Source organism: Triticum dicoccoides, chromosome 4B (genome assembly GCF_002162155.2).
Source record: "Triticum dicoccoides isolate Atlit2015 ecotype Zavitan chromosome 4B, WEW_v2.0, whole genome shotgun sequence".
In the NCBI taxonomy this organism is placed as follows: Eukaryota; Viridiplantae; Streptophyta; class Magnoliopsida; order Poales; family Poaceae; genus Triticum; species Triticum dicoccoides.
Genome location: NC_041387.1, coordinates 137,092,917 through 137,103,915, shown reverse-complemented (window position 1 = coordinate 137,103,915; position 10,999 = coordinate 137,092,917).

Sequence of the window (10,999 nt, the reverse complement as noted above, 5' to 3'; positions counted from 1 at the left end):
AATGATGCCACAGTCGGGCGTCTTAGCGACACCACATAAAGGGCTTTAAAAGAAATACCACAGACGGATGTCGGGGCGACATCACAGAAAGGGCTTTAAAAGAAATGCCACAGTCGGACGTCGGGGCGACATCACAGAAAGGGCTTGAAAAGAAATGCCACAGTCGGACGTCGGGGCGACATCACAGAAAGGGCTTGAAAAGAAATGCCACAGTCGGACGTCGGGGCGACATCACAGAAAGGGCTTTTATTCACAGGTAAATAATACTCATAATAAACATTTAATTCATAAGAATAAATGGGTTAGTCCATCCACAGGGATAATCATTTAACCGGAGTTAGCATTCGAGCGAATCACCGGGGTCTCTGCCATCAAAACTGACATTTGATTAGGATAAGATAATATCGACCTGGGACAGGGAATAGATGATTTGGAGGAATATATGACTCTGCAGAGTTTGTACAAAATTGTTCCCACAGCCAATGGATTTCCGTAGTCACGAAGGACTAGTTCCGTTTACGGTATTTCGGAAGAAAACACAGCTAACCAGTACACACCCATCCTACCTCTCGATGCTAGGAATCACCCTAGACATCATCCAAGAAAAACTTTTGAGACGGGGAGATCACAATCTCGAATAGCATGGGATCAAATTTATATACGCGCGCTCTAAGGGGTGCCCCCCTCTCGGTCCCAACCGGAAACACCCATGCCCCCTGACCGGATGACTGACTTTAATCCAGGGCCATTGAACCATCATCACAGCCTCTCCTTTTGGTGTGTACCAGGAAAGCGGTTTGCAACTTACTAAACCATATTCCTTACGGAAAACATGTGGTAGTACAGGGAAGGAAATGAGAGGAACTGGACCGATACGGTTTGACACTGAAGTCACATAGTCCGGCATAAGACTGGCATGCTACAACACTGCCATCTCACCCATCCTCATGCCAACACATGGCCATTCATACTCACATCCATCCACTTATGGATCATCGAACTCACTTACCTCATTATCGCATAAAATAACGTTCATCGATATGCTTCTCAACATGCCATAAAACTAACTAAATGCAAAACATGACAAGACACTCATCATATCAAAAGTTCAAACATGCTTTCCTGGTTCAGAGTAGTCGGAGCCTAGCTCGGTGAAGTTCGTGGCTCCGTCACCTCCTTCGGTATCTACGGTATAAAGAAAATATATGCGCTATCGTAAATACCAAGAGGTGCACAAAAAGTATTCCAAATATTTTTCAAATAAATCTGATAAAAAACTAGACAAAATTTTAAAGAGAACATAAAAATAATCAATCAAAAAGACTTTTTTGCTTAAAAGTTATAAGGGTTTTTGTCCAGGGACTCGTCTGTAATGAAACAAAAGATTTCCAGGGGCTAGCTTGTAAAAACAGAAAACGCTTCGGCAGAAACTACGCCAGCCCAAAGGGAAAACGTACTTTGCCCGAAGGCGCTTCCAGAAAACGTTTCAACAGAGAGAGCAGAGAGGCTGACGGTGGGGTCCCACGCGTCAGGTTTGAACTTCAAAAAAGGGGGGGCGAAGCTCGTCGGCGCCCGAGAGCCGCGGTGGTCGCCGGCGGCGATCCACGGCGAGGCAGGGGGATCGGAGGGTACCTCCGTGCTCAGGGCGCCATTCCGCGTCGGTTGGTGGTGGTTGTGGTCGCCGGCGAGTACCACGTCGACGGCGAGCTTTGCTCAGGCGGACGGCGGCTCGGGTGGTCGAGGGGCTCGTCGGAGAGGGCTGCAGAGGTCAAATTGAAGAGGGGGTTAGGCTTCTGGTGGCTAGAGAGAGTAACAGGCGGGGTTTGGGCGCCGGAGATGGCCTCACCGGAGCGAATCACGATGGAGGCAGAGGCGGATCGGGGCGGCCGGAGTTGGGGGAGGAGACCTCCTTGAGGTCCTCCGAGTGGCCTGGCATGGTGTTGGTGAGGAGTGGGGATGAGGTGTGCACGAGGGTGAGCTCGGGGGCCCTTTTCATAGGCGGCCCGAGGCGGTTGCCGTGAACGGGGATCTCCGGTGAGTGATTACGGCGGTGCCGTGGATGTTCAGGGGGATTAGGGGCTTGGGCATCACCGTTGAGGTCCACCGGTCCCATTTAGGTGCTAAACGGGCTAGGGTTTGGCGTTATGGGTGAGCTCGACGGAACGGGGGTGGCGCGGTCCGTCGGCGGCAGGGAGCACGTTCCGTGCTTGCCGGGCCACGGCGACGGTGCCACGGGCGTGCGCTGGCACGGCAGGGACACGCGGAGAGCCAAGGGGCTTTGGGCGGCGCTGAATGGCGTTCTGCCGTGGTGTGCCTTCTATCGGCCGCCACGGGAGGTCCCGACGCCGCAGAAGACGCCGGCGAGGGCGGGCCAGCGTGCCACCGACGCCAGGAAGGCTCCACGCACGCGTGTGAAGCTCCGGACAAGAGGGAGAGGCTGCGAGGAACGTGCCAAGTGCACTGTCTACGCGTGAGAGAAACTGACGAACGCAAACGACACTGAAACTGAATTTTTCTGAATTTTGAACAGCAGCAGTGCATGCAAGGTGTTCGACAGAATGAAATTGGCCTCTCGAGATTTTTCCTTGAGCTGATTTTTGGTGGAGTGGCTTCTTATTGCTCAAGTAGGCTGCCTGAATTTTGGTGAAATTTTTGGGGGCGTGTAGATATGAATTTCATCAAATTTGGCAAATCTGGCCCAAACTTGCAGAGACTGAATTTTGAAAAATTTGAAAAGAGAAGGAGTGGATCAAGATGGTTCTGGGTTGTGGGTACCAAGGACTATCCAGGAGAGTTGGTTTGAGGTCAAAACTCAAATGAAAAGGAGTACTTGCTTTGAAAATCCCTCAGGCTCCAAATAGTTTTCAGATTTGTTTTGAGAGGCAAAATAATTAGAATAAAATCCAAAAGTTGTTTGGATTAGTTGGGACAGAGAACTTAGGTTGATCACAAGGTGTAGGGGAGGTTTTGGAGGGGTTTTACCACATGGGCAAAAATGCCAAGTCAAGGATGGTTCCAAGATATGAAAATCCCCAAATTTTCATAGAGCTTCATTTTAAAATAAAACAAATTAAACTCCAAAAATGAATTTGAGAGAGAACCAACAGAGAATAAGTTTCAAAAGATCAAACACCAAAGTTTGAAAAAAATAAAATCCTTGCCAAAGCAAAGGAAGTTTTTAAGTGGAAGGTTTTTCTGAAAAAGAAAAATTTTAAAATAGCCTCTCCTCAAAAACCACAAAGTTTTTGATAAAAACCAAATAAAAATTTTGGAGTGTCACATTTGCCAGCCATGGTTTATGAATTATTCGGCACACGTCATTTCGGCCGAGGAGAAGGCGCGCTTGGATGAAGTTACAAACCTACCCTCGATGTACAACGGGCCAATTGATGCGTGTCCCACATAGGATGGTAATTTCGCGTCTCCCATTTATTTGCTCGAGCGAATTCCACCGAGCAGAGAGGATGTTTAACGGTTCATTCAAATCTTGGGAGAACGAGCATCCACGTCTACCTTACCAAGTCGATTCAAATCAAATGTTGAAATATTAGCTTGCCACTTCTTTTTTAGATGGAGAGATGATGCTCGGGAGTAATGTGTTTTTACATGCTCGTTGCTAGCGATTTACTATATGACAAATAGTTGACCCACTCAAAAACGCGAATCAAACCCAAAATGAAATATCTTGATTCAATGAAATAGCTCATTCACTAGGTCAAAATAGTGAACTAAATCCAAAATTGAACACCTCAATCGAGTAGCATGTTGTACAGTATTATAGTACTCCATGAACATGTTGAAAGTCAAATTAATGAACTTGTTTGATATACGCATATATCCGTTCATGTGTGGATTGCAGACAACATGTTCTCCAATTTAAATATTTGAATTCAAGTTTATATCAAAACATGGTTTATATCAGTCTTTGATGCATAAAACGCGACCTCCTCCTCTCCTGGACTCATGTTCCTCTCGCTCTCTCTCTCTCTCTCTCTCTCGCTCTCTCTCTCTCGCTCTCTCGCTCTCTCTCTCTCTCTGATAATCTTCAATTCTGTTGCACGCATCTGACACAAAAACCTTGTTGGTCCCTCTCCCTTTCTCTCCATCTCTCTCCTCTCTCTTTGTGTGTGTGTGTGGGGGGGTCTTTCTAGTTCGCATGCATATATACACCATCTATAGGTCTCTCTCGCACACTGTATGATACTCTAGCTAGTCCAAGCTAGATATCTTGGGTGCACTCATCATATGCACACAAATTCCTTGGCTCTTTGCCCGTAACTCTCTCACGCACCACTCTGTCGTCTCGGAGCTCTTCCCCCCCCCTCTCTCAAACTCTCCATCCACCTGGGTCACACATACACATGCATATCTCACTCGCACTCGATAGGCCGATCTAAAACTCTATCTCTCTCCCTCGTTCTCTCTCCATCTCACACACACACACACAATCTCATGCCTAGCTAGCCAAGTATGATGGTCTGTCACTCAATTGTAGGCACACGCCGTCCCCCCTATATGTATATGACTAGCTAATCTTAGTCTCCATCACAAACATGTGCATGGTCTATCTCGATTTATCTCGGGGAATCTTTCTATCATGCACGCACCTCCCTCGATCTCCCACCCATATAGTCCCCTCACGATCTCGAGGGGATCTCTCTATCACAAACACACCCTCTCTCCCTCCCCATGCGTCCATGTCCTCCATGTGTACCTCTCGACCTTTGTTCCTTGTTGGCCAGACCATGGTTCCAAGATATGAAAATCCCCAAATTTTCATAGAGCTTCATTTTAAAATAAAACAAATTAAGCTCCAAAAATGAATTTGAGAGAGAACCAACAGAGAATAAGTTTCAAAAGATCAAACACCAAAGTTTGAAAAAAATAAAATCCTTGCCAAAGCAAAGGAAGTTTTTAAGTGGAAGGTTTTTCTGAAAAAGAAAAATTTTAAAATAGCCTCTCCTCAAAAACCACAAAGTTTTTGATAAAAACCAAATAAAATTTTGGAGTGTCACAACACCTACCCCCTTAGGAAAAATCTCGTCCCCGAGATTTCATCTGATCCTTAAATAGGTGTGGATGCTCTGTCCGAAGAAAATCCTCGCTTTCCCAAGTTGCTTCACTGTCGGTGTGATTGCTCCACTGGACTTTGAAAAACTTGATGGTCTTCTGTCGGGTCCTCCTTTCAGATTCCTCTAATATTCTTACGGGACGTTCTCGATAAGTGAGGTCTGGCTGCACATCAATGTTTTCATGGGATACTTGTTTCTCTGGGTTGCTTACGCACTTCCTTAATTGAGAGACGTGGAACACGTCGTGAATGTCGGACAAGTCTTCGGGTAAGTCTAGCTGGTAGGCTACAGTGCCTCTTCGTGCCACTATGCAGAATGGTCCAATGAATCTTGGTGCTAACTTTCCTTTAATCTTAAACCGTTGCAATCCTCTCATCGGGGACACTCTCAGGTATACGAACTCACGGGTTCGAATCTGACCCTATGATGTTTCTGATCATAATAACTCTTCTGTCGACTTTGAGCGGTCTTAAGTCGGTCTCTGATTAGCTTGACCTTTTCCTCGGCTTCTCTGAGCATGTCGGGTCCGAAGATGCGGCTGTCTCCGGTCTCTGACCAATTTAACGGGGTACGACACCTTCGTCCGTATAAGGCCTCAAATGGTGCCATTTGTAGGCTGGCCTGGTAGCTATTGTTATACGCGAACTCGACGTATGGCAGGCTTTCTTCCCAACTGGTTCCATATGTGAGGACACATGCTCTCAGCATGTCTTCTAAAACCTGGTTTACGCGTTCTGTTTGTCCATCAGTCTGTGGGTGGTATGCGGTACTGAAGGCTAGTTGGGTTCCCAGAGCCTGTTGTAAATGCTCCCAAAATCTTGAGACGAACTGGGTGCGTCTGTCGGATATTATAGTCTTCGGGACACCGTGCAGACAAACTATACGGGAGAGATAAATCCTGGCAAGCCTCTGAGTGTTGTAGGTCGTCTTCACTGGAATAAATTGTGCCACTTTGGTCAACCTGTCAGTGATGACCCATATGGCATCATTCCCGTGTCGTGACCGAGGTAGTCCGACAATAAAATCCATCCCTATTTCATCCCATTTCCACTCAGGTATTTTGTTTGGTTGCAGTAGTCCGGCTGGTCTCTGATGTTCAGCTTTTATGCGTTGACATGAGTCGCAACATGCAATGAAGGCGGCTATGTCCCTCTTCATACCGTGCCACCAAAATCTTTCCTGAATATCCTTATACATTTTGGTTCCTCCAGGGTGAATTGAATATGGAGTGGTGTGTGCTTCAGCTAAAATTTGCTGTTTAAGGTCTTCTATGTTTGGTACGCAGAGCCTTTCTCCGTACCATAATATTCCTTCATTGTCTATTACGAATTCCGAGGCCTTGCCCATACTCAACTTTCTTTTGATGCCTTCGATGCTGGTGTGACCGGGCTGAGCTTCTTTAATTTTCTCCACAAGGTTGGGTTGTATTTCCAAGTTTGATATGGTGCCTTCTGCTACCATTATCAAGTTGAGCTTGGCCAATTCTTGTTGGAATTCGGGCCTCAAGCTGTGCAGATTGTTTTCGTCGGAGCTGGGGTTCCGACTAAGAGCATCGGCCACTACATTTGCTTTTCCTGGATGGTAATGGATACCAACATCATAATCCTTTACCAGTTCCAACCAGCGTCGTTGCCGTAAATTTAGTTCTGGCTGCGTGAAAATATATTTGAGACTTTTGTGATCCGTATATATTTCACATCGATTCCCAAGTAAGAAATGCCTCTATTCCTTGAGTGCATGAATAACTGCTGCCATTTCTAAGTCATGAGTGGGATAATTTTCCTCATGCTTGCGAAGTTGCCTTGAAGCGTAGGCGACAACCTTGCCTTCTTGCATCAACATGCATCCTAGACCCTTTCTGGACGCGTCACAATATACTTCAAAATTCTTGTGTATGTCGGGTACAATTAATACCGGTGCTGTTGTTAACTTCCGCTTTAGCTCTTGGAAACTTTTCTCGCAGGCTTCTATCCATTCAAACTTCTTATCTTTCTTGAGCAATTGTGTCATAGGCTTGGCTATGGTGGAAAATCCTTCAATAAATCTGCGGTAATATCCTGCCATTCCCAAGAAACTCCGTATGTCCGTTACGCTGGCTGGTGACTTCCAGCCAAGTACGGCCTTGACTTTCTCTGGGTCCACTGCGATACCGTCTTGAGTCAGCACGTGGCCTAGAAAACCTACTTGTCTTAGCCAAAATTCGCACTTGCTGAACTTGGAATACAATTGGTGTTTTCTTAGCTCTCCTAGCACAATCCTGAGATGTTCTGCGTGCTCTTCTGGTGTCTTGGAGTATACCAGAATATCGTCGATGAATACCACGACGAACTTCTCCATAAACTTCATAAATACTTTGTTCATGAGGTGAACAAAATATGCTGGGGCGTTAGTTAATCCAAATGGCATCACTGTGAACTCGTACAGTCCATATCTGGAGGTGAAGGCTGTTTTGGGGATATCTTCCGTTCGTACCTTCAATTGATGGTATCCTGACCTTAAGTCAATTTTTGAGAATACCTTGGCCTGAGCGAGTTGATCAAACAAATCGTTTATCCTTGGCATCGGGTATTTGTTTTTGACTGTGACCATGTTAAGTGCTCGATAGTCAATACACAATCTCAGCGTTCCATCCTTCTTTTTGGCAAATAAAATTGGTGATCCCCAAGGTGAGGAGCTGGCTCGAATGTATCCTTTTTCTAGTAATTCCTTTATTTGCTTCTTCAACTCGATCAACTCGGATGGTGCCATTCTGTATGGTTTCTTGTATATGGGGGTGGTTCCTGGTGCTAGCTCAATGCGGAATTCTATTTCTCGATCTGGTGGCATGCCGGGTAGCTCTTCAGGGAATACATCTGGAAATTCACACACTACTGGAACCTTGTTTAGCTCAGAAACGTCCACCTTATTTAATCTCGGTTGCCGGGGTATTTTTCCTTCCTTGGCTGATACTCTTATTGTCTTCCCTTGGTGGTGTGTGAGGATTACAGTCCTGTTGAAACAGTCGATAAAACCCTTATTGGTGGTTAGCCAATCCATCCCTAGGATGACATCCAGTCCTTTATTTTCCAACACAATAAGATTTGCGTGAAACTCCAATCCTTCGAACTCAATGACCACATTCTGACGGTAATTCTGAGTAACTTGCTGAATCCCAGGGGACTTGATGGTCATGGATTTCTCCAAAGGAAGCATCGAAAAATTATTTTGCAAAGCAAAACTTTTCGAAATGAAAGAGTGAGAGGCTCCAGAATCAAACAAAACCATTGCAGGTATTGTGTTGACAGGAAACGTACCGAGTACGATATCCGGAGCATTTTGTGCCTCCTCTTTGGTTACGTGGTTCAGATGACCCTTCCTGTGGTTATTGTTGGGATTGAAATTGTTTCGCTTGGGCATGGAATTGTTGCCGTTGTTTGGCTTTGGGGTTGAATTCCTTGGCTTGGGGCACTGTTTGGCATAGTGCCCTTCTTCTCCACAAGCGTAACAAGTAACGCCGGGGCGATAGGTGAATTCTTTGTCTCTTGCATGATAATTCTTGATTGGGCGTGAGATGTTGGATGAGGATTTGTGTGTCCCACCCTTTTGAAAATCTGTCTTGCTTCGGGGATTGCGAGCATGATTAGTCTGGTCCCTTTTTCACTTGCGGATATCTTCCAGACTGCGTCTCTCATTTTCCAGAGTAATGGCTTTGTCCACCAGTGTTTTAAAATCAGGAAAAGTGTGCACGACCAGTTGACATTTAAGCGTGGGCGCCAGACCGTCAAGGAATTTCTCCATCTTCTTGCTTTCAGTCATACGCTCTTCATTGGCGTAGCGGGACAATAGGGTAAATTGACTGTTCTAATCTGACGCTGTCATGTTCCTTTGTTTGAGGTCATCGAACTCTCTCTTCTTGATTTTCATAATACTCCTAGGAATGTGTGCACCACGGAAACCTTCCTTGAAATCATCCCAGGTTATGTCATTTTCGTTGGGACGCATGTGCACAAAATTCTCCCACCACGATGCGGCTGCTCCTGTGAGATAGTGCGGAGCATATAATACCTTCTCGGGGTCTGAACATTTTGCAATAATTAATTTTCTCTCCATATCTCGAAGCCAGTCCTCGGCTTCAAGAGGCTTGTCAGTATGAGAAAATGTTTGAGGACGTGTCTTCTGTAGCTCAGATAACTTGGAATGCTGTTGATACTGTCCATGGTGATTTCCCATGTTGATGACTTGGTTCATCATTTCCCGATGTTTTTGCTGACTCTGCTCATAAAGGCGGCACATTTGTGAAAGTGCCGATTCACTGCCCTGTTGGCTTGACTATCCTTGCGTGAACTCGTTGCTGGGTTGTGCATCATAATTTTCCTCTGGTGGAATTGGCATGGAGCGAGTCCAAGGACGAGACATTTTTCACTTTGGGGAAATGTTTTTTGTAAAACTTATAAGAAAAGCGGAAAGAGTCGCAAGTAGGCTGATTTTTGGTGGAGTGGCTTCTTATTGCTCAAGTAGGCTGCCTGAATTTTGGTGAATTTTTTGGGGGAGTGTAGATATGAATTTCATCAAATTTGGCAAATCTGGTCCAAACTTGCAGAGACTGAATTTTGAAAAATTTGAAAAGAGAAGGAGTGGATCAAGATGGTTCTGGGTTGTGGGTACCAAGGACTATCCAGGAGAGTTGGTTTGAGGTCAAAACTCAAATGAAAAGGAGTACTTGCTTTGAAAATCCCTCAGGCTCCAAATAGTTTTCAGATTTGTTTTGAGAGGAAAAATAATTAGAATAAAATCCAAAACTTGTTTGGATTAGTTGGGACAGCGAACTTAGGTTGATCACAAGGTGTAGGGGAGGTTTTGGAGGGGTTTTACAACATGGGCAAAAATGCCAAGTCAAGGATGGTTCCAAGATATGAAAATCCCCAAATTTTCATAGAGCTTCATTTTAAAATAAAACAAATTAAACTCCAAAAATGAATTTGAGAGAGAACCAACAGAGAATAAGTTTCAAAAGATCAAACACCAAAGTTTGAAAAAAATAAAATCCTTGCCAAAGCAAAGGAAGTTTTTAAGTGGAAGGTTTTTCTGAAAAAGAAAAATTTTAAAATAGCCTCTCCTCAAAAACCACAAAGTTTTTGATAAAAACCAAATAAAAATTTTGGAGTGTCACATTTGCCAGCCATGGTTTATGAATTATTCGGCACACGTCATTTCGGCCGAGGAGAAGGCGCGCTTGGATGAAGTTACGAACCTACCCTCGATGTTCAATGGGCCAATTGATGCGTGTCCCACATAGGATGGTAATTTCGCGTCTCCCATTTATTTGCTCGAGCGAATTCCACCGAGCAGAGAGGATGTTTAACGGTTCATTCAAATTTTGGGAGAACGAGCATCCACGTCTACCTTACCAAGTCGATTCAAATCAAATGTTGAAATATTAGCTTGCCACTTCTTTTTTAGATGGAGAGATGATGCTCGGGAGTAATGTGTTTTTACATGCTCGTTGCTAGCGATTTACTATATGACAAATAGTTGACCCACTCAAAAACGCGAATCAAACCCAAAATGAAATATCTTGATTCAATGAAATAGCTCATTCACTAGGTCAAAATAGTGAACTAAATCCAAAATTGAACACCTCAATCGAGTAGCATGTTGTACAGTATTATAGTACTCCATGAACATGTTGAAAGTCAAATTAATGAACTTGTTTGATATACGCATATATCCGTTCATGTGTGGATTGCAGACAACATGTTCTCCAATTTAAATATTTGAATGCAAGTTTATATCAAAACATGGTTTATATCAGTCTTTGATGCATAAAACGCGACCTCCTCCTCTCCTGGACTCATTTTCCTCTCGCTCTCTCTCTCTCTCGCTCTCTCTCTCTCTCTCTCTCTCTCTCTCTCTCTCTCTCTCTCTTTGACAATCTTCAATTCTGTTGC